General features: G+C 30.6%; 1 protein-coding gene across 1 annotated transcript in view; it reads left to right on the top strand.

Moving 5' to 3' along the window:
* Nucleotides 1-4,050: 4,050 nt before the first annotated feature.
* LOC126549667 (glyoxylate reductase/hydroxypyruvate reductase-like) overlaps nucleotides 4,051-25,837 on the top strand; it is a 30,630-nt gene continuing 8,843 nt past the window's right edge. Inside the window, exon 1 of the mRNA XM_050199599.1 lies at nucleotides 4,051-4,212. The gene's annotated coding sequence lies outside the window, so the exon portion shown is untranslated. The remainder of the gene's footprint in view (nucleotides 4,213-25,837) is intronic.

The raw sequence follows: 25,837 nt of genomic DNA, 5'->3' as shown, positions 1-25,837 counted from the left end.
CATTAAACTAATTTAGTGTTAATTTATTCACCGCATGGTACAGAACCACTAAACGGGGAATATTATTAGAACGTTGGTCGTTCAGAAAAATGCTGTTAGAATCCGAATGCAATTTGAGTTTGAAAACATTTACAATATTACATAGCCGTATAATACAGATTATATATTTCGATATTAGCTACACAACACTTTTATTATAACCATAGCCATACTATTAGTAAAAGGTTTATGGATTGTGATTATACAAGTCTAATGGTATGTGGCGAGTTATTTTTATCGAGTACCTTACAAATTAATAACATGAATAATTTTATGATTTTATATCGTTATGATTATTGTAATTTTTTGCTGTATATTAGTTGTGTTTCAACGATAACTAAAACAAAAAATGCTATATAAAATAACTAAATAAAGTATATAAATTATATTTTCCAATACCTACTGTTTTGATTATTTATAAAAAAATAACTATCAAATTATTTCATACAACATTGCCAATCAAACTTAACTGTAATATTTTAGTTAAATCAAGTATATATACAATCTACGGTAAAATATTCGTAGATTTATGATCATCTACAGTCTACACTAAAATTATAGAGTGAAAGATTTGATTGTTTGTTTGTATCAAATAGGCTCCGAAACTACTGAATCGATTTAAATCAAATTTGGTACATAAATAGTTTAGACACCGAGAAAGGACATAGGTTACTTTAAAAAAGTGATAGGCCCAACCACGGGAGGTGCTCAAACAGACATTATAAGATTTACAATGGAAATTTTAGTTATTTGATATTTTAGTTTGGTTTTCCAGAGAGGCTTTTAAGGCTAACACTCGAGCTCTTTGTGGCTAAGATAAATCTTTTCAGTATACAACCAGTGGGATTATTTTAACAGTCAAGAATATACTAATAGAGTGTTATCAATACATCGACGACTTTAATAAATACTTAATGTGGACAAGCATTAGGATCAGACATTGATAACATCTCAAATTTATTAACCGTTCTAAGAAAAATCGACTTATAGAATAAAATATTATATTATTGTATGATATTATATATACCTATAATATAGTCAATATAGAATTTCCCAGAAGAAGCGCATATTTTGAGGACGCCAGGATTTTTTTGTTTCTGAGTTGGCTACTTTATTCCAATATTTTTAACAAACGATCTTCGGACGAAAAAATGCGCCTTTGTGAGCGACTGTAACTCGTTTGTTAGTCAAATTCTAGAAAACTGGCTCAGTGTTGCCCGAAAATCGTCCGAAGCTTTCGCAAGGTTTCAGCAACATTCTGTGCACTTATAGTGCGTTTTCACTATTATTACGCTTTATTCCACTGTAAACCTCTCCATAGTGACGAATGCCTAAAACTGCTTTACGAAGACAAATGGGAGATGTTATAAAATAAGAAAAACATTGGAACAAAGCAGCCAACCCAGAAACAAAAAAATCTCGGAGTCCTTAAAATATGCGCTTCTGCTGAGACACCCTATACAATTACAATATTTAGTTAACTTTACTCTAAGTCTATAGATTTACTTTTAGTATAATATAAATGATCATTATAATAATAATATTTTTTTATATCTAGTCAACTACATATTATTATGTACCAAAATTCTAATAATTATTTGTTGTTAATGTGTTTTATGTTCAATTAAAAAAAAATATATATCTATAATATAATATATATGTATATATATATTATTATAAATGTTATAAAAAGCAATCCTATGAATATTACTTGGCAATTTACGAGTATTAACAAGAATTTCAGAAATTTCTGTTTAATTTTAGAAGTAAATAGTGTTACTAAACATTATATTATATACGATGTATAAATTCTTGACTGAAAGTGGGTAAGTATCTATGTACAAATGAGAGCATCACAAATTTAAACAAAAATAATATGACTATCGTCTATCCGTATGTTTATGTACATTGTTTTTTTAAAAATATATAAAATATGTGTATCGTTACATATTAGATAAAATTTATTAAGAGATATTGCAAATTGTAAGTTTTTCACATAAATAATTTTCTGTGATACCTACTCATTTTTCTGCTTAACCACGTTTTATCGCTTTGTGTCCATGTAGTTTGGTAATTCATGTTAAAAAAAAATTATTCGAGTAATGTGTAGTGTGTAAAGCAGAGGTTCCCAAACTTTTTATTGTACGACCCATTTTGGGAATTTTTTAAAGTTTGGCGATCCACAATATCAATAAATGACCTATCTTTTTAGTGAATCAGTTGCTTTTAAAAAAAATATATATTTATTTTTAATATAAAAATATAGCGCGACTCATAGTTTGGGAACCTCTGGTGTAAAGCGTATATAATATTATTTTATATTACAAGTTACAACTGGTCTCTGTCTCTATATATAATATATATATATATATATAGAATATACATAATCAATTATATAATATTATATAAGTTAAACAAAATTATTATCATACAAATTGCTGGTAATCGTATACTCGATAAAACCGAATCAGTGCTCATCTTTCCATGTTAATAATATTATTATAATTTTTATTATTAGTAAGGTTCACCAAGGCACCGTTATCGAGTAAAACTTACGCATTATACTCATACCGTCAAAATCAAACACAAACCACTTTTTAACATGGTTTTTAACGTTTCATTTTTAACTTCATAACAATAATATGTATAATAGACTGTGTATATATATAGCAATTCTGGGCTTGCAGTCGGGCGCGCGCGCTCGTGTGTGTGTAAATATATATTTAATATATTATAATACAACAGTAAAGTACTTTTTCCTCATGCATAATACCAACACTTAATACAGACGTTTAATTCTAATTAAATATTTCATTTTTTTTTTTTATTCGTTTCAGTCGAGTTGGTAGAGCTTTTGACAGACAAACTGCGTACCTTGCGGGAGGAGGAGAACGTCTTGCGACATAATATCGCTTGATAATAATATAATATGTCTAGGATGACGACGAGTTTAACGACCCAATTTTTAATAACTGTTGCTTTGGCACGGCGGGTTTGCGTGTATATCGGATATAAATAAGTAAAAAAAAAAAACATATTATATCTACATTGCATGAAATCATAATCATAATAATTACCATTAATCATTCGGTGAACTTACTGACGCCGCTACTGCCGGGACATGATGACAAAGAGCAAGAGGTAAAAAAAACAATACAGGGCCAGGAACACAATGCACTGTAATTATACGTATATAATTCTATTCAACACTATATATTATAATAACATTATATTATAGCTCGTAGTAATATTAGTCTATGTGTTTGGTATATAAATATAATAACATGTTATGATATCGGTTGTGGTGCGAGGTAAACCTACGTCGGTTATTCTTTTCATTGGTATTCTTTTTTCTTTTTTTTTTTAATTAGGTACGCCCAAGACATGTGATACGAATAGCTCTAGACGTAATGATCATTTTATTGCGTCACAGTCGAAATCCTCTGATCACCACGGTATTGTGCTTGCGCGGTTGGAGATGTCCCAACTACGTCTTTGTTGTCGTCATGGTATGACGGAAGGGAAGGCGGGCAGTCGTTTTGAATTAACAAGTTAGAAACTTTTCCCCCCAACCACTCGACATTTTTCAAACGGTTTGGTTCATCAATCTCTGCTCTATAAACAACTAACAGTTATTTTTGAAAAAAAAATTGATTTGTAAGGGAAGTGATAGCAAGGAAATGTATGTTTTGGTCATTATTTTATTCGTCAGATTAAGTTAAAATTTTCTGATTGAAATATATTATTATATATAAAAAAAAGATATTGTTTATAATATGATAACTTAAAGTGGAATGAAAAGGTATAATGTTTAACTTTGCTTAAATTAATATCCATCGTTAGAAGAATTTATTTTATAATTTTCGAATTTAACAGTGCTAATGTTTACAATACTTATTTATATCTGAAGGTTGGCCACACTTAAACATCTTATAAACATAAAATAACTATTTGGAGTGAAAGTGTATGCAGTGTTCACTGTTCAAGGTGTATTTATGATAGTTAACACGCCTTGACTGTATTAACTGTTCGGTGATAAGATAATTTGATGTCACTCATATCACAGCTGATATACAACAAGTGATAAATTTTGTATTTTTTATTTTTATTTTCAATTTTTTTTTTTTAAGTGCTGTGCTCAAAAGGAATTCTAGCATCACAATATTAGTTAAGGTAAGTCTAAAGATCATTATTATTTGAACTGTATACGTTTTCATGTAGTATTTAAAGCTCTCTAATGCATTACATCTAATGTAACCTTGAAGATACAAATTATCAATTATATTGTATAACTTTTCAAATATTATATTTGTAAAAAAAAAAAAGTAAATATTGAATGATATCAATAAAAAATACTAAATACGGTCCATAGAAATATCACTATTTTACACATTTACAATATATTAATACAAAGAAGTATTTATTTTATAATTACATTATGTATGATATCGTATGTGTAAAATAGGCATTAATAATTTTATATTTTATATTAAATACCTATAAGTATTAATGACATTCAATGTATACTTTAAATATTTAAAATCACATTTTATTAAAAGTTGATTATTTCATTTATTATACACATCTCATTACTTGTATGCTAAAGTTAACAAATGTATATTTTTTTTAAGTCTCGTATTAATAATCATGTAATCATATAATTTTATAAAAACAGATACCTATAACTTTTGCGTAGTGTGTAGATAGGATGTTATGAACTTCAGGGAATAAGTTACCGTTGGTTGGTGAGACGATTTCGAATCGTATGAGTAACGAATATATTATTATCATGACGAAACAAACTAACAGCAGCCACATAGGCACAAAACGCCCGAGTAAACGACAAACGCGTTACAAATCATAAAGTAGTAACTAAACAAATGTATTATTGTGAAAATACAAAATAGATATTAATATTCGATTTTAATGTCTTATATTTTCAATAAGTACCGAACAGTCGACGATATACTTTTAAAAGCGAGTTCGTGAATATTTTTTCTTAATAGATTCATTCCTTGTCGTATTAAATATACTATCAAAAGTAATCTCCTATATTAGATTAATGAATTCTTTAGCCGCCGAGTATGCATAATAACGAGTACCTACATAACAATTTTTTAAAGTTATATACTAGGTTATATCTATTCATAATATTGATGTTTTTTATACGTTTTTCAACGTTACTGGATTAACACCGTAATATACGGTACACATGTGAAATACAATAACAATAATATTACAACGAACTGTGAACCTAGTAATTTTCAACAGTATAACATTTAAAGGTACACCATACATGGGTAATAGCTGCATATAACGCGAATATTGCAGCAGATTCGCCATTAAGTACACTGGGTTAATACAACGCTCGTGATAATAAAAGCGATAATAAAAACATCATATTGTATTGCATTAGGTACCAGCTACTACCGTGGCTGCATTTATGTGTATATATACAGCGGCAGCAATTCGATACCGTAAAACGTTTGTACAATAATATTATTATCGAGCACAATGCTGCAGGCGCGCGCAGTGAAATTCGATTATTCTCGGGCCGGTATTATACGGTTTACTCCAAATTAAAAAAAAATACATAATATATAATAACGAATGTGTGTGACAATGCGCGCGATCCGAGATAATCGACAGAAAAAAAAAATCGAGTATTATAATCGTCACATTATGTTATTGTTATATTTCGATGTCGGTGTGCGCTAATCTGTACAAATATAGTGTTTCGAATAGAAATAGGGTTTTCGAATAATATTATAATAGAAGGTAATAATTGTCAACAGGCCCGCGAGCGCGCGTGCAGGGTGTCGGCGTACAACAGTCGCCGCCGCCGTCGTCGTCGTCGTCGTCGTCGTTGTCGTGTTATTGGAGGTGTCAAACATCGCATGCGTTATAATATCGGTCTTGCGCCCGTAAAGAGGGATGAGTGCTTTACAGTAGTTGACAGGTAGTAATTCAAAACCCTGTTGTGTGTGCAGAAAACTCGGCTCGCACGCACGTACACAAACACACGCACTGTGCTCCAACACACTGGGGTCTTTATCCGGGCATCCATCAACCGGGCTTATCTCGTACCGAGGATGACAGCTGCGAATTAATATCGGATTTCATCAATTACCATCTCTCATTCGCGCGGGGTTGAGGGTTTGAGGAATAACAGGTTACGTCGTCCATTATTCATGTATTATTATTGTCGAAAGAGGAAAAAACCATAATATATAGGAAAAACAGGACTGTACATTTTGTTTTTTTTTTTTTTTTGTACTTTTAATACTTATATTGTATACATATAATATGCTGTACAGCTGCTAATACGATTAGGATTAGCAGTGTAGCGCGATGAACTGCAGACGTTTCGACTTCCTTACGATTACGTGAACTCATATTATTAGGTAGGTATATTGGCATTTTATTAATTGGCAGTTCAATTCATAGTTTGCTATTATAGGTACATACTTTTCTGTATACCTAACTACTCTTTGTGTAACAATGTCTAGTCTTGTCGTCTACAGACTGCAGTTTAATTTTTTCGATCGTCAGTAGTCATATGAATTTTGTTTCGTTTCTAGAATACAGAAATCTAAGTATTATGCGTTTTATCGAAACTGTTTGAATATTTCCGAAGAAACGCGACAACTACCATTAAAGTAAAAACTTCTGCATGAGCTTGTTTCCGAGGATTTTAGTATCGAAGGAATCAAAAACCAATTTTGACTATTATATAATATTATTATAATAGTCAAATGAACGTATTTTCGAGCAGCTTCTCGCAGTCGACGATTTATTATATGTCTATTTGATGTCATCGAAAAAAAAATGAGATGAGAATATTTCATTTATCCCGAGAAGGTACCCCCTGCAGATAAAATACTATATTGTTTCGCTCAAAGTATCTACATTATAATTTCGATTCGTCATGTGGCACGTCGGTTTCGCTTTAGTCGATGGCCTATACAATTATAATAACAATATAATAATAATAATTAATATACCTAATATACCTTTATACACGATACCCGCGGTCTGTCTGTAATATGTGTCGTTAATAATGGCAGACGTGTGAACGTGATGGGATGGTTAATTTTTATGACTCGTCATGGTCTCTCCCTCGCGTGACGCGACCGAACCCCAGAAACGTTATTTTCAATCTTATATTATTAGTCTGCTGAGTATATTATAATATGTATATTATGCTTTCCCGATATCCGGTGTCTTTTGCGTTAGTGTGCACACCTTTTCGATTTGCTGAAACTTTTATCCACCAGGGTCCCACTCGTGATAACATGGTATATGACGTATGGTTCCGAGTGGATGTTTGTATATTATAATATTACGAAGGTACGCGTGGTAATATTATACCACGTTGAATAAAAAATGAATGCTGTTGGTTGTAAAATAAATGTATATATATATATGTATTATTATTATTATTATTATTATTATTATTGTTATTTTATGATTTTCAAACCACGACGCAATGCTTTGTCGTTTCCCAACACTCGCATAGCCAAAATGGGTTATTCGTCCAAACTGCTTGGCACCGTTTCAGCTATAGTACCAGTCTTAGAATAATATTATACGTACGTTACCACGATCGACTGAAAGCAGAGCTTTTACTGTGTTTCGAACCGTGGTTATAGTAGATTCGGTGAGTGGTCGGGGAAAATACGTAAGTATATGGGCGTATATTGTTATGTAATATACTAATATTACGCTGATGCAAGCTAAAACATCCCGGTACAGAGTCGAAAACATTTTCCGATTTTGTGGTCGTTTCGTTCTGACGAGATATTGACGAAAAAAAAATGACTGTACTACATCGAGTACATCGATTGGCTATCACAATTCGCATCAAACATCATTGCACGTATTATGTGTCAGTAAGCGTATTTATTTTATTTTATCATATTCACGTTGTGTAATTTGATACGACTGCAGGTGGCGCCGATTTAAGTAAAATTTATTTTGGTATATATAGTCACGTGATGTGCATTTGTGCGTGCAATTTCTCGTAAATTATACTAGGTATATAATACATCGATATATAAAACACTCACACATGTAGATATATATTATATAGTCGTTGACGTAATTTTTGTGCATAGACTTGCCTGATCATCGTCAAAGAAATGTTTTTAGTGTGTTCGTCCGTCGCAATCCACACATACACACACACACACACACACACACACACACACACACATACATATATATTACACTATTACACAACCTATTCCGACCTGCAATCGGCCCTTTTATCGCATCGTATTATACAGGAATACAGCATTATGACAAGCACGCATGTAAAACCGTGGGCTTGCAGAGTTTGTATCCAAAAAAAATATAAGCTCCGTCCCCAACCCAAACCATAGGCATACTTAGGAGAAGTATATTGGGTAGGCCCCCTCTCGTGTCGCTGAAACCTCCATCATTGTCGTCCGAAGCGCTGTCAGTTATAATTACGGATCGATGTGTAGACATGTATAATATTATGTGCGTGCGTGACAACGTCGTCGTGGCGTATGTATATAAATTGTGTGCTTACACTTGCGATGCATATTGTGTTCGAGCCGGAAAGAGAAGTATAATAGGTATATTATACATAGGAAAGGATTGTGTCGTCGCGGACGAGGGGAAGGTAGTGCAGACAGCTATTGTTACGCGGGCGCAGGATACCCGTGACTCACGGCTCGATGAACAGGAGAGGAGAAGGCGCGTCACGTTTGCCGACAGGCTTTTAGCTGGCAAACGCGAGCGCGTTTCGCCGACATTGACACACCACGCAGTCGTTTACCATCGTAATTTTTTTTTTTTTCAGTAGCTACACTGATGGAATTAAATTTTAAACGTACCTAGTATATACGTAATAATATGTGTGTGCGCGCGTGTGTGTGTATGTATATACTGTGTACACGCTCTCGACTGAAAGAGCTTTTACATTTATGACCACTATACATGTATATAGGTATATATTATATACACTGCTGACATAATTAAACTCTATATTATATGACTGCAGAGGATTAAACAACACAGAGAACTCGAAAGTGAAAAATAAATGTATAATCCGATTGCAGATGTTATATTATATATATATTAAAAAATAAAATACTAGTATAGTAAAAAAAATTATCGACCGTTTACTAGTATATGTAACTGACATATCGTAGGTATATTTTTAATTTATATTATTTCAATTGAGGGGCCCATTGCTGTGTCACAGGTTTCCGATATTGCCATGTACACGATACCTAGTAAACTTTTTTAGTATGATTTTCGATTTATTTATTTTTTACCTCCCAGTGTTAATAAATCAATACCATGTACCAACTTGGACTCTTACTGTTACATGCCTATATTATATTATTCATTATGCCCGCCATACTGTAATTGCATAAGAAATTTCTTTTAACTTTGAAAATATTGAACATGTATTGTATACATCGAGAGTCTTCTTTATTTGAGGACCACATAAAATATCAAAAGCTATCGCAGTGGGTCAACATTTGTAAACATAATTGGTTTTTAATTTCATAAAAACAGATACTAATTTCTTTAAATATAGGTACTTACTTTTAGTATTAATTTTAATAATATTTTTGTATTAATAAAACGTGTGAAATTGACGTTTTTCTGCTAATATTTCGTTGAATAGAGGTTCTATTTTACTGGTTCTAATTTTAAAAATTAGCTTTAAATGTTTGTCAGACATAGCCAATGTATATTTTAATTTGATGTAATTCATTTAAGAAAAAATTTGTACACTCAAAAAATTATAGTATATACAAATATGTATTCAATTGTAATTTATTTTAAATTTGAATTTTGCGTTTAACTGAAAGAAATTTGTAAAAGTTGTCATCTAAGTGCCTTCGTGATATTTGATTTTTAATGCATCATTTCATTGTAAGTCAATCATTACCATTTAATATTTATAGGGACGAGGCAACTTCTCAATATCATAATTAAACGGATTTTGGAAAAAATTATATTTTTTCAGATTTTACTTCAAGATCAGAAAACCGTTGTTAGAATTGAACTTTAAGTTCAGAAATTATGTATTTATTTTTATCATACATATTTTTAGATTATTTATCTTCTTTGGGGAGAGTGTGGTTAAAACTTTTTCGTTGTAGTTTAGAGACTTTTGGTGTCACTTGACTTTTGTAGAATCAGGCCGAAACAGTTACATTTTCATAAAAATATAATATTATATAAAAATTTAAATTTAATTTAATGGCGTTTTTATAATAAGTATGCATAATACCTATTTTTATATTTTATTATTAAATTGGAACTCATAATCTTTATTGATTTTGCCAATAATTATAAAAATAAATTATAATAATAACTAAATTAGGTTTTTGAGTTGATGGTTCGTAGTTAAACTATTTTTAGTATAATAAACTATAAAAACAATATTATTGTTATTTATAATTATTATGATCATGATTTTATGTTGAGAAGTAAACGAAAAACTCAATAATAAAATTATATTTGCATAGTATTTCAAATTTCAACAAAATATATTACTATTGAGAACTTTATTCAAGTCGAGATTCAAGTAAAGGTGACTATTTTTAATATTGATAAAATAAAATAATGTCATTTCAAACGGGTTACCTCTCTATACACTTAAGCAACGTATAAATAAATATTCATTAGTGATTGTCAAATAGTTGTAATAAAAAAATAATGTATGCTAAACTAAATAAGTGGTTGGTTTAATTAAAATTAATGAATTTATATGTATATAATAATATATTATAAAAAGTTAGAAAATACATTAATAATGCATGATTTGATTAGCTAATGTTTCAAATAGAAATGGAGAATGATGTATGAACGCTTCAATTTGAAAAACAAATACATTTTATTTAAGTACCTATACTATAGCTATTTTTTCTATGAATATACGAGTATTTAGTTTAATTCTCCTATACTTTAACTATACTCTTTCAAAACCCAATAAAATGATATTTTGAAACACTTGTGTACACTTGTAGTACACTTTTTAACTACAGAGTTATCCTATTTTACATTTGCTTAACATAGTTAATTTATCTACGTATCGGATACTTAATAAACTTTATTTATAATTAATATTAGAGTATATTTACATATCATTAAATTTGTAGAGCATAATATAATTTGAAAATTATGTTATATTTTTATTTTAAACTTAGTTGAAAATATTTAAGTAATTAATTTTTTTTGAATTTATATAACTTGATTAAAATAAGTTAGTAGGTATATGAAAAAAAAACTAGTGAGGTTAGTTTATATATTAAGGCCCTTATTTATATCCTAGGGCCTAGGCGAATAGTTAAATTATCCTCTAAAAATTCTATGTTATAAATTTTTCCGTAAATAGAATCATCACGTTTCGGTGAAGCGTTATTTCAATGATCATAATATTAGTACACATTTCATTTTTTGCTGTAAATAATTCACTGTTAAATACCAACTGAATTAAATGACTAAATAATTTAATTTATTTTATTTTTATGTCATATTTTGAAGGTCTAGTTTTTTCTTCCTTTCTAACGACCAAACATTTCAATTGCCTTGAACAGTACAAGTATATTGGAATAAAAAATTTAAAAAACAAAACAATTTACTATATTTTTAGTCATAGCTCGGAATGTCAAACGTACTGCTTATAATGCGTTTAATACGCTTTTTTGGCGATTTAAAGCTATATGTTTTGATAACCCTGTACACAATGTCAACAAATTGTACCGTCATCTTAACGATATCATTTTTAATTTCTTGTCCATTCAATTTTCAATCATTTATTATTATCCTGTGCAAGTGACGCTGATAACACAAGTGGCAAAATAAATCTCTCCTCTCTCGTGCTTTAAGTGAAAATTCGCAGTCACACCCGAAGCAGAGGAAGATTAAACATTTTCGGTTTTTTGATAGAAAAAAAAAATAATAACTACGTATATAAATATATATAATATATATATATAAAAACGAGAAATTATAGTACGTCATATTTTCTCATCCGTCGGGCTAATTTTGTTGACAGGGATTATGCGCTGCGCCCTCCCAAAGGCTGTTAATAAATCATATTTAACATTAATCACACTGCGAGACAACCCCAATTTTAATGGGATCGTCGGTACTTTACAACCACCTCTGCCGCCCGCTCCCCTCTCGGATCATCATCATGGCCCAAACAATGTGCTTTGTAACGACTATACGATGATAGGGCCGTCCTCCACCGCATGCCGTATACGTATAATACACACACACACAAACACATTTATATTATACAGTTTCGAATTTTAAACGAGCGCCACTTATCGCCGTAAAAAATTCAAAACATTAAAAAATAAAATTCATCGATGTTATGTATTACAATATTTAAATTTAAATTAAACAAGTATCTGAAATCGAGTAGGTACAGAAAAATCAGTTGCAGATGCTTTGCGTACATAACATTATTTGAAATTAGACATATAAAATATTATATTAATACATGTCCATGTACAAACAATATGGTCCAATGTGATAGAGGCACTCTGAAGCTTCGTTTCGCATGACCTATAATTCGAGGGGCTATCGGGGTTACGCAAAATTCGAATCGACAACGTCCATGTGTGCTGCGACCCGGAAGATATCTGGCTCGACGTGTGCGCCCGTCGTTTTTCGTTTGCTTTTCACGAGCCAATAAGTCCAAATAATAATACTATAATATAAATGTATGTATGTTGTGCGTGTGTGCGTGTCTTATATTTTAAATTATTGACATGCGGTGAAGACCAAAAGAAGACGACTACGTGATTTTTATTATATAGTCTTTTCACGTTATATTATGTACAGTATATATATACTATTGAATATATGTTGTGCACCGAGCGTGCACTCAAGACGTGTTTCGTTATACTTCCGATGAGTATTTAATATTCGACAAGATCAAAAACTACTCGTTTCTCATCCGAATGTGTCTCGTAGTGGTTTTAGTAAGAAAAAATGCTCAATATATCTATTATACAGTGCTGGATCAAGATTTTTGCAACTTATTTAAAACATTTAATTGGAGGACTAGTACACGATAAAAACTTTCAAAATGCATAATGGTAACAAATCCAAAAGACTGTTACAAAACCAATTTTGGCGATTGTTTGATAAAAAAAATAAAAAAATAAAGACACATAAAATAATAATATACTCTCATTAAACAGCAATACGGCAGTGTCTATAAATAAGCCACCATCGTTTGTTGTCATATGTCATATTTTTCGACGGTAAAACTAACGTCAAAACACCAGTCGGGGTTATAGTATGATAATGTCATGTAAAATGATATGTGAATTATTCACATATACGTACTTACAAAACGTGTAAATATATATATATATATCTTTATTCATTAAGTTACATATTAAATTTAAAATCTATACACCTGACCGTCGCGGTGATTCCAAACATCCTGTTATTGTTTGTCTATTATAGACTTATCTAAATTTAAAATTGTAAAATTACAACCCAATATAGACTAAAAAATATTGAGCATTATTATTCTACTACTGTAGGCTAAACTTTAGCAGCCAGCTAAATGTCACTATTGATATAATATATGTTTTCCCAAGTCATCGTCGAATATGTCACATGACTCTTGACAGCCCTTATATTGTATAACAATATAATAAACTATTATATAATTACGCCACAGTATGTGTATTATTTTATAAATTGCGGTTTTTCCTCAAAGTTCCGATTATTTATTATTTATAACTAGCTGAAGTTATACAGCATTTTAAATTGTTCGCAAATTTGTAATACAAAATATGTTATTTTTCCCATCTATGATGTAATATCATAAAAACATTCTAACTAATAAATATTGTTAATTATAAAATATAACAAACTTTTATTAAAACGCTGGTTTATAAATAGTAAAAATAGCACAAATTCAAAAAAAAAAAAAACAAAAATACAAAATACAAAATATTTAAATATATTTTTAAATTCCGATTCCGATTCCCTATATCATGAAAGAAATATGCAAATACTTTAACGTTCAAAACTTCAAACTTAGTTATAACATAGAAATTGAGAATAATAATTATTTCCTCGATTATTTCGTATAGGATTCGTCATCAATTCTATCCACAATGTATTATTATTTATTATAATATACTATATATACCATATATTTTTGTGTTTGTCATATTTATAAGAGAACTTCGAGAATTTGGTTCGGTTTATCTACTTGACATGTATACATAATTTGATTAGCAGTTCACATTCGCTAAAAAGACTTCACGTTATATTTATAATATACAGGGTCGGCGGAAGGCAGGGGCAGCCTGGGTGATAGCACAGGGCAGCAATTTTTGTCTCAACGCCCATGGGCGACATTTTTAGCATTTATTTAGTTTTAATAGGGCGATATTTATAATTTAGCCCGGGGAGGCAAAATAGCTTTCACCGTCTCAGATAATATACAATATACGTAAATATTTATTACGTATAACATTAAAACTATAATATTATAATATTGCGGGGCGCTTTCAAATCAAACCTCATTACTAACGTCTGTTTCGGCAAAAAAAAAAACACCAATAGTATAGAGAGTTTAAATTTTATTCATACTAGAATTAAATTTGAGAATATCTTAATCCGATTACTACAGAGGGGAACTGTAAAACATCACATTTGTTGAAAGAAATATCGAAGATAAAAATCGATTATGGATAAGCCCCGCGCATATAATGTATTTTATGTGAATATCATCGTATTATACGTAGTATATTGGCTTATAAACGACGTTATTATTATCAACGATATACCGGTATTATTATACAAAATATTTATGATTGGATAAAGTATATACGGATCGTTGCACAGGTTATCCGACTATTGTAATGCGTACACTTTATATTGATTTCTTTTGCGGCGCGCTATAGCTATACGGCTGGAGACCTATAAAACGGTATCCGTGTAATCTACTCCCTTAGGTACCATCTATAGTTTCACACAACAGATGGCTTTTCTGCGCATTAGTCCACTCGGGCCAGTAAATTTTATGAACAGAACTCTCTCTCGCTCTAGGAAAAACGGTCGGTGGTCCGCGCATATATATCCGAATTCGAGCACATCCATGACAGCCCGCCAGATCGTCCGCTGTGAAAACGAGCCCCCAAGGAAAACTTACTCAATGGGACGTGAAAAAGAGTAGCGAATTTTTTTATCATTATCATTCGTAAAAAACCGTTCCGCCTCTACGCAGTTTTTATAATAATATATAATAAAGAGGAACACCGCGTTCCGCCGTCACATGTTAAAAGTGATGAAGCGTTGTGTCCGCGATGATGTATAGTAAATTCCTGCGATGATCGAAAATCGATTTTTGAACCGTCAGCCGCTATTCTACGACGGCTGAAAATTAAATTAACCTGCCGACCATTTGATGGCAATTGTACGGTAAACCAACGTTTGTATTATGCGCATAGGTATCCGGTTAAATTTTAATTTACTTATCACATGTCATGACTCGTAAAACAATATGGGCCTGCTTAGAAACTGTTAATTTAAGTTGCCACGTCACGTAAATGTACGTATTTATCCTTGCACATAATACGTTCTGTACGATATTATGACCATATACACACGGGGTATAGGTATAATTAATTATTATCAGCACACAAATATTTGTGGTACAGTATACGGCCTTGAACGTAACAATTAATTATTATTATATTCATTTTCGTTAGAATATACTAATTAAATAAAGAAAAATCAGATTATATATTATACATACTTATATTTTGTAATAACATGTTTTATAGTTTTTAATTTATGTCATAACAACATGCCAAAAACTATTTCATCCGTGAACAAATTAAAACTATGCAAAACACGAACACATATCCATACTATGATATTATTATTATTTAATTATAGATTACAAGTTACAACAAATAAATTAGGATTACCATTGAATATTGAATACAAAATATACATTATGTAGTTATGTTTCAATATTTATTTATTTAAAAAAATATATATAGGTGCTTGTTACTTGCGGGGTATTATTATTTATTTTATCCATAATGTTCGCAATTAAAAAACATAATAATTATATCTTAAAAACAGTTGTACTTGAATATAGATATTATACAGGTATTACATACCTGTATAATATCTATACTTATACCTGTATAAAAAATTATTAATATAGTATATTATAAATCCAAGAATTAGTTTGTTGTTTTGTTTAGACGCGATAATCTATGGAATTAACAGTGGAATTTGAAAAATTATTTTTGCATTTGTATCCCAATCCCCGAGGAAGGTTTTAAGCTACTTATTTAAAAATTCACAATTAGAGTCCGAGCAAAAAAAAAAAAAGTCAAATAGAACACTAAGCGAAAACTAAGTAATAGCACTAACGGGCGGCGTCGATGCGACACGATGGATACAGAGCTGACAATGTTCACAATGTCAGTTAATGATGAAAAAGTTTTAAAAAGTTATATATAAGAGGTAAACTTTTTTACAAGCAATGAAGTGAACAGAACACAGAAACAACTAGTACCTAAATAGTTAATAACTATTATGTTATATTACATTTTAGGTATGTCTAAATTATTGTACATTAAAAATATACAAGAATCCATACGATTTGAATAAAACCTATCATCAAATATTAAAAAAAGAGAAAAAAGTAATCGCTCTGCTGTGTACGTGTGAAGTATACCTCATTATTGATTAAATCATCACGTAATGTAAGTGTTAAATTTAAATATAACCGTAAATCACGAAAAACGACCCGAATAGGTTCTATTAGCGTATACTACTCAAAGTATATTTCATGATGCGTTTTTTTTATATGACTTTTTAAATAATTTATTTTACAATTAGTATTACGATATAAATAAATTATTATTTTAGTATAATATTATGTTGTCCTTTTTCGATTATGTTTCTTATAAGTTATAAATTATTGTGACAACTGAATAAAAAAAATATATATATACATAGGAAAAACAAGTATTTTTACACAAAATCAGTTTACGATAAAATTTCTTACTCATAAAAATTATGTATTCAAATTGTCATATAATAATTCAATAATAAATTTACGGTAATTTAAGTACAATTTAAGCACTCGGTTTTAAATGTTTAAGCTTTTTATCTAAACATAAAATGTTTATTGACATTAATACAAAAAAATCGGAATCGGTCTTACTTTATAATATATTAATTACCTATTATTTTTTCCCTAATTATTTTAAAAACTAAAATTTTAATTTCTCAAAAGTATTGACTAAATCTAATTAATACCTCAATAACCTCTATCAAAGTTAATGACCCGGGCATTTTTTCTACTAGAAAATGTTTCTTTGTTTTTCAGAAACTAAAATAAAAAATATCCATCATCATATTATTTTTAAAATCAATACATTAATCTGGCATTAATCACTCAGCTGAGAATCTAAGATGAAAACAAAACTATTACATCATTACTATTATTTTATAAATAAAGAATAATCTGAGTGAAAATTATGATAAGTATATAAGAAATAAACTACAGGAAGGAAGTATTGAAGTAATACTATACATTTAACATTGTAAAAGAATCCTTTCTAAATTATTATAGAATAGGAATGGCCATCTCAAAAAATTTTACTTAGAAATAAAAGAAAAGGACTAGTACCTCCCTACTAGTATTTCGACCTTCGGGTAACGCAAAAAAAACTTTTTAACCTACCAACATTTAAAGTGGTTTTTGATTTTTTTAGTTTTGGCCATATACAAAAACTTCTAGGTTTTAAAATACATTCACTTCACAAGTTCACACATACTATGTACCAAGTCTAAGTATGCGTGGAATATATTTTATTACCAATGAAAGGGATGCTTGAGCACTTTTTTAGATACGTGATAGCCGCTAGGTAGGTTAGGTTAGGTCATAGAGTAACATTAAAAATTAGTAAGCTCATCAACATATATTTTTAATTTTGTAACAACAAGCACGCGAAATAGCCTCTAAGAAAAAATCGACAATATTTTACAATTCAATTAACGGATTTTAAATCCAGAAACTTGGTGGAAAAAATGTCATTATCCAAAATATGCGTTATTTATTCTAAGTGTCTGTGCGCTTGATATCGTTTGACATTCAATGACAATTAAGCCAGTGTCTGTTGCACAAACAGCCCCTCTATCTAATGCGCCTACGGTTTGATAATTAATGCGACTTGTCAGCCACATCTGTCTGTCCTCCCCTCTGGCGTCTACGACGGATGAAAAACGTCCAAATCAATATATTTTCGCACCCTCTAAACATCGTTGACGGATGGAAGACTCGTTGGATTGGAAATGTCGTATCTCTGAACGGATTTAAGACGGATCAATTATGTGTGTGGCACTTTTAAAATACGTATATATAATTTATATAGATATAATCATGGTGGTTTAGAGACAACAATTATTTAGAAAGTACGTGTTACAAATTTTAACACAAAATGAAAAACAACCGAGTGTCGTGACGAGCTACTGTTGACAATACATATGGTTTTTATTTTTTTAAATATAATTAATTAAATAACAATTAAGTATTTAAATATAAATAATAAGTCATTCGTTTTGGTCCATTTACACCCAAATATGGAAAGTATATTCAATATTTTTAAAGTAACAACGCCTATAATAATAAAAACGTCATCGTTTTCGGTTAAAAAATTAATGTGGTAATATATTATTGTATTGTAATTTATTATTTATGAACAACTGAAATAAATGGCAAGTGCAGAGATAATACTTTAGTAATACTTAAGTAGCAATCAACAAGCAGAGTACTTTATTAAGACCTTGCTGTCCGCTGAGGAGCATATTATTATGCTCACTATCATAAACTACAGAGAATAGTATATTATGTTTTTAACGCGAAAACAATGGGTAACGAACAGACACGTACGTAACTAACATCCATTACTCCAACCTTCAAAAAAAAAAAAAAAACCATAAAAACTTTTTTGACAGCTGTTTGTAAAATTACGATTTTGTTTATTTTTTTTTTTTTTCGTTTTCGTTTTTGAGTCGAACAAAAGCACGAGTTGTATAATATATTATTTGAAAATAATTCAGTACGTCGTACTCGGTCATCCGCCGCCGTGCACGCAAATTTCGCAATGGGATTTGATGAACGAGCTACTCAGCGTAATTGGCTGTTGCTGTCCGCCGCCGCCACGTCACCCCTTTCTGCTTCCTTCCGACAAGCGGGGAATTACGTCTCTACCTCCCCGCTACGACGGGTTTCTATACTCCCCCGCAGTGGCGACGATGAAATACGGTTCCCGCAGTGGTGGTGATGAAATACGGCTCCCGCATACTATTATGCCATTGGCAATTTATCATTTCACATCTCTCTCTCGCTCGCTCTCTCTATCTATATCTATCTATATATCTCTATCCATTTTTCTCTCTTTCCCCGCGGCCGTTCCTACACACACGTGTATATGATACTCTCACTCACGCCATATATCCACCGCCCACTCGCTCTGTGTGTGTGTGTGTGTGTCACGTGTTTTTCACCTACACTCTGGCACCACGCCGCCGGTCGTAGTTTGACAGCGACAAACGCTACTCGTGATTTATAACCGTTCCCATTGATATCACCTCATGAGCCGCCGCCGATTCTCCTGCCATTACCGGCTTATACACGGTCGAGCGGTGTATTCGCCGATGGAGGGGTGGACAATGGGATCAGGGGAAGGACACGAAACGAATATATTTTATCAAAAGTCAAACGCATGGGTGGAGGTTAAAAGTTAAAACGATTTTTGCGTCGATCAAGTTTCCCGAGCGCAGTGTCCCGCCCCACACGGTAGCTGCTTCCGATTTTAGTCGACGTGATATTATCATAATAATAGTACTTATTATACTCACGCAGTAAGAGCGTCACCGTGGATCTTGCCAGATCGTCGTTTTTGTAATCATTGCGGGCCTGGTCGTCGAGAGATCTAGAGCGATATCCACGGGGGACAGCTCGCGAATGTTTAATACTAATATACTATTGAAGGCTGAGGCCGTTCCTCTTTGCATCATAATAATTTAACCACCGATTTACGTATGACGTTATCGTAAAACGTCTGTTTTATTAAATCGTTTAACAAACACTGTGGTTTTCGATTCGGGTTTAAGCCGTTTAAGCCGTTTTGTATTATGTATTGTATGAGACAAATGTAACGTGTCCCACTGTCCCAAACGAACAGTTTTTTTGTACACTACTCGATTCCATACAATCAGACAAACAAAACTGTACAATATAATATCTCGTTTAAAAATCTTAATAGATGATATGTGGTGATAATCTATAAGCCGTCAGCAGCTGTGGGAAACTTGAAACCGTTATAATCATAGAGTAAAATTTATTGTGATCCAAATATACACAATAATATATATACACAAATAAATTCTGAACCAAAAACACATTATAAGTAGGAACTTGCGTAATAATACAACTTTATTACATGTATCGGCTTATGGGCTAAAGCAAATCTCCGAACTATATAGATGGGTATCAGTAATCATGATTACTGATTAGGTATATTTGTATTTCAAATAATATCTATATAAGAGAGAAATAATTTTTTTTTCGGTTTACGACTGATGACACAATAACAATAAAATATTGTGCTCCATACGTAATCTAAAGGTTTTTAATGGAGCTTAAAAAAATTTAAAAACCACCCACAGTACAACTGGCCATCGACAGTGTTTTTTTCTCACATTGTATTAATTCATTATTATTATAACGCCAAAAAAATTCTTTACAAAACGAAATACTATATTTTATAAAATAATATAAAGTAATTTATAAAACTTATCATTATATTATTTTGGTAAACGTAATGATTCATATTTAAAACTAAATTATTGTATTCCACCTAAGGGAATCAAAGTCATACAAAAATACATTCAAACATCGAAACAACAATGGGAAGCCAAACAAAGCAATACGATACAATATTTCTACTCGCTCCTTTCTCTCATTGATCATCTCATTGAAGGTTAAAGGGTTTTCTATTGTTATACTTAATACATTTATATTCTAGTGAAGACCCAGTTTACATCATTTAAAATCCATTCCCGCAGTGCTCTGTGAAAGGGTGTAGCAATTTAATCGATATATTAGCGATTAATCTTCATATATAAAAACGTGACTGAGCTATTCGAATTGAAACAATTAAAAACAAATACATTACAAATCTGTATACGTACAATGTTTTTAGAGACGTTGTTCAGCTTGAAAACATTTGTCGCCCGAAAATAATATTATGACCCAATTTTACGATCTTGAAACCAGTTGTGAAATTTGTCGATAGGTACATTTTTTTCCTTTTTTTTTTTCGTTCAAGATATTCAATGATCAAAATATAAAATAACATTAAAACCACTTACATACTTAATACAATATTAGCCCAACAAGAACATTGAGACATAAGCAATTGATCAAAATTAATCGGAACCGTCAATTTATTATAATTTAAATAAAACAAATCGTTTTTATATTAAAAACACAAAGTACATATTATTATTGCGTTTCGATGAGTATAGTTTATTTTTGACTAAATTGGTTCAGATTAAATCAATTCTATTGGAATTTCAAAAAAAAATATTTCAACAATACACTCCTATAGGTCTATCTGAAAATGGGACTAGTAAGTTTTTATACTTTATAATGTTAGTATTGGTTTTGATTAATATAAACTTATAATAATAGTTTAATATTTTAATGAGCAATATGAACCAGATCAGTATTTCATAAAATTAAAATTAAGCGTTAATTTCGTTGACGATAGTTCTCCAAAATCTATGCATGGTACATGCTACTGTGGACGTTAATATAAGTACAACTAGCAGTATTTTATGTATTATTATTAGTAGTATTATATAAACGTATAGTATAAGTGCACTCATGTCAGTGTATTGAATGACCGCCTGACTTAACCCACGTACTTGAAGTACGTAATCGGGTCCCGAACTGGTGACAGAGGTGTGAAGTAGAGAGAGATAATAAAAGAGTGAAAATAGAATGAAATAAGGGCAAAGAAAAAACATTACAACGGCTTTAAGTATATAGTAAACTCAAAGCGTAGTCTTCACAAGTTATTGTCCTTTGAGTACAGACGGTTCTTCTGAATGAGACGTATTCAATGTATACGTACATACATTATATATATATATATTGATACAGTATAATAATATGGGTACTCGTACTATTTATAAGACGACCGTTAGGGTTTCCGCTAGATTTCTCGCCCTTTGTACATCACAGAATTGCCAAAATCGGCTTAATTAATCGATCTTTTCAGACTACGTGCAAGGTTATGAAATTACATTCGCGTTACTGAAATTTAATATTCAAAACGAGTCCTGTAACTCGTTGGGCATTGTTGTATAATATAATAATATAATATATATAACCGTAAAGTCGTCGTCGTGAGATAATTCGGTTCATTGAATGAGTTGTAAACGATGGGACGGTGGACGGCGTATACATTATAATAAACGACTAGAATCCCTGTGAAGTACATGCGGTGTGTACGAGAATTCATATTTTCGATAAAATATGCTACTCATCCGTACACATATGATTTTATAGGCTTTCGAGATTAAGAAGCTTTCGCAAAAGTAAATTACCATCGGCTTTTTTCGAATCATGGTTATTATGTAATACAATAAAATTACATAACTGTGTACAACCTAACCGTATAATGTAGAGCACTGCTAGGTGTTAATGGATATTAATATTATATTAGATTATTATGGTGTGAGAATAGGTGTGTTTTGATGGCAACCTATACTTTAAATGAAAAAAACTACAAAATAATAATATATCATAAGCAGACGAAGACGAATCCGGAAATGAGATGGATTGATGGAGTTAAAGAATCGAGAGATAATTGTACGAGACAGGGACACTTAGTGACAATACGTCATTGTGTTTAAAATACAAGTTTTTACGATATAAAACAAATAAAGAGCTAAAGAAGAAAATAATATTATCATTGTACAGTGTAACGACAGTGTTGCGTACTTATATCAGCTATCAGGTGCACTCTCTCCAGACTACACTACATAGTTCGCCGCACACGCGCCTCTCGTCGTTTCAGATATACCGCCTTAACTGCTAACCCGCTTCGTTCTATCATCGAACTGCTATAATTCTCGTCTAGAGAAGCCGTCAAAGTCCCGAAATCTATATATTACTATAATATGTACGTATTATAAACGGTTTCTCACGCTAGAATTCGATCCGTTTCCTCATCGTGTTTACACAGGCGTTAAATGACAGACAGATGTTTCCTCGTCAGGTCCTCTTGATGCGTTGCTCCATGGAAGTATAATAATACACACCGGACGAACTCACGAGGTCCAGCAGTAGTATTGTATTTATGTTGTTTTTTCTTCATTTTTTCCCCTCACTTTGCCGGTCATAATATGCGTGTTATAGATTACCGGTTTTTTTTCACTCCGAGTCTTTCGAGTAGGTACTTGGACAAAAAAAAATAAATAATAATAATAATAACAATATTCCCCCAGCCGTCAGTATGGTTATTTGGTATACGAGACGCGTTTGTTTACCTATGCATACGTCACACGCCAAGGAGTATTAACGTTTAGTTCGATCGTTCGATGGTCTGGTTCAGACGTGCATCGAAATGTAAAGCGATTTATATGACGGGATATTAACGTCGTCTGTTCGACCATACGTTTCATTAAAATACATTATAACATTATGCTCAAATGCACTGGCATATCTACCTATTACAATGATAACGCTAGCGTATTATGCAGAACGAGTTTTATAGCGTTTCTAAGTATTCGAAAAAAAAAACGTTATTTATGAGATAAAATGTGTAAGAAAATAAACACGTAAATCTTTTAAGATTATGGAGAAAAGTAAAATATGACGTTTATTACTTAAAAACTGATTTTAACCAACATTTTTTTTTTTTTTAAACCACAAACTTTTTTTAAAAAATGACAAAAACACTTAGGTAGTAATAATTTCAATAAGATCTCGTTCATAGTATAAATTTCTCATACGTCATAATACGGAATAGTATTTCATATAAATTATATAAAACAAAATTTACTTAAAAGCAATAAGTAACTGAAAAGTAAATACTCGCGGTAGTTTATAATGCATAAAATGTATTCGATAATATAAATATAAATAAATAAAATATATGTATATATTTTATATATTCCTCGCTCTAAAAGACTACTACACAAAGTCTAAAATATTGTGATTAACTAACTATTTACAGAATTCTGTTGTAATTGATATAATGTTATACAATATTTGAATTGAACTACAGAGGACAACAAAAGGTCTATAAAGTATTTTTAATACTGAAATAATCAAAGGTATTCACTAATACACAAAGACTGAAATAGGAAATTTTGTTTATTTTACAGTTATTTAAATATTTACAGAAAAAAAACAATATGAAAGTAAACACTTAGGTAATACCATTTTAATAACTCTACTAATGTTGTAAAATGAATATTACTATATTGACCATCGTTTTGTTAAGGCGTTCTGTGTAGGCAATATTATACAAATAAAATATATTTTGCAAAAGGTTATAAACACTTAATGTTATACCTACTTCAATACTAAACATCGGTTATGCATTATTAAACATTATTTGATTATTTTCATTCACTTAAAATTATTTTATTTCTTTTCATTAGAAACAAATAAAGGATTTTTTTTTTAATTAACTCAAGTGTAAGTGGTGCAATATTGTTTAGAATACATTTTTATTAAACCTTATCGCTGCATATTGTTTTTTTAAAAAAAAAACATATTCTCTTGCTCTGATAACTTTATAATTTATTTATTAGAAAGCAAAATATTTTTTCAAACAAAAAATCATCTAAAATTATTTTTAAAAATGTAGGTGTTATTTATTTTATTTTTGAATAGAAGAAAAAATGGGCTATTAATTTTAAATAGTTTTTTATGCGCGTCTAAAATATATGACTGACTACTTAGTGAATGTGCTTTTGGTGTTTAATGTAGCATACTATAATATTATGTATCGAAATATTTCATAAATACAACATAAATAATTGTTTGGACTATGGTACCATCCGACATTTTAATCCCTATACTTCGTGGTTTCCATTCTTTAATAACAATGTAAGCAATAAATAGCAATTTCTATTTTGTAACGATGATTTATCGAAGTTTTTAAGTGTTTTAAAAAAACTTCTTTCATTATCTAACATCAAGAAAACCATCTTTTAGTTTTTCAATGCTCAGTTTTATTACTCGTATATACTTATTTTAACAGTTAATACTTATACATCACTCGTCGAGATTAAACCATGATCTCGGAATAAAGATACTTTTCTGTTTTTAATGTATAAAATATGATAGATGTTAAGATAATTATGATTTAAATACTGTATACTATATTTTATACACTCTCCAATAGACTTGTAATTTGTACTAAATTGATGACCGATTATAGTTTAATGGTTTTTTCATACAGGATGTAACGTCTTATAAAGTCAAGTGAAATAGTTGATTATTAAAATCATTTACGAGTATAAGTATTACTAAACAACTAAACATAATATACATCTACATAATATTGCAGTAAGTAAAATATGTACCTGCTAAATTACTTAATTTATTAGTCAGAGGCACATAGTAGTTAAATGCTTAACGACTTAAATAATATAAATTTATGTATCTACTGAATATAAAGAGAGTGTAAAAAAATAAAGATAGGTGATT

This window comes from Aphis gossypii, chromosome 2 (genome assembly GCF_020184175.1).
Source record: "Aphis gossypii isolate Hap1 chromosome 2, ASM2018417v2, whole genome shotgun sequence".
NCBI classification, from domain to species: Eukaryota; Metazoa; Arthropoda; class Insecta; order Hemiptera; family Aphididae; genus Aphis; species Aphis gossypii.
The sequence above is the reverse complement of the archived record's forward strand: the minus strand, read 5'-3'. Positions and strand labels throughout refer to the sequence as shown.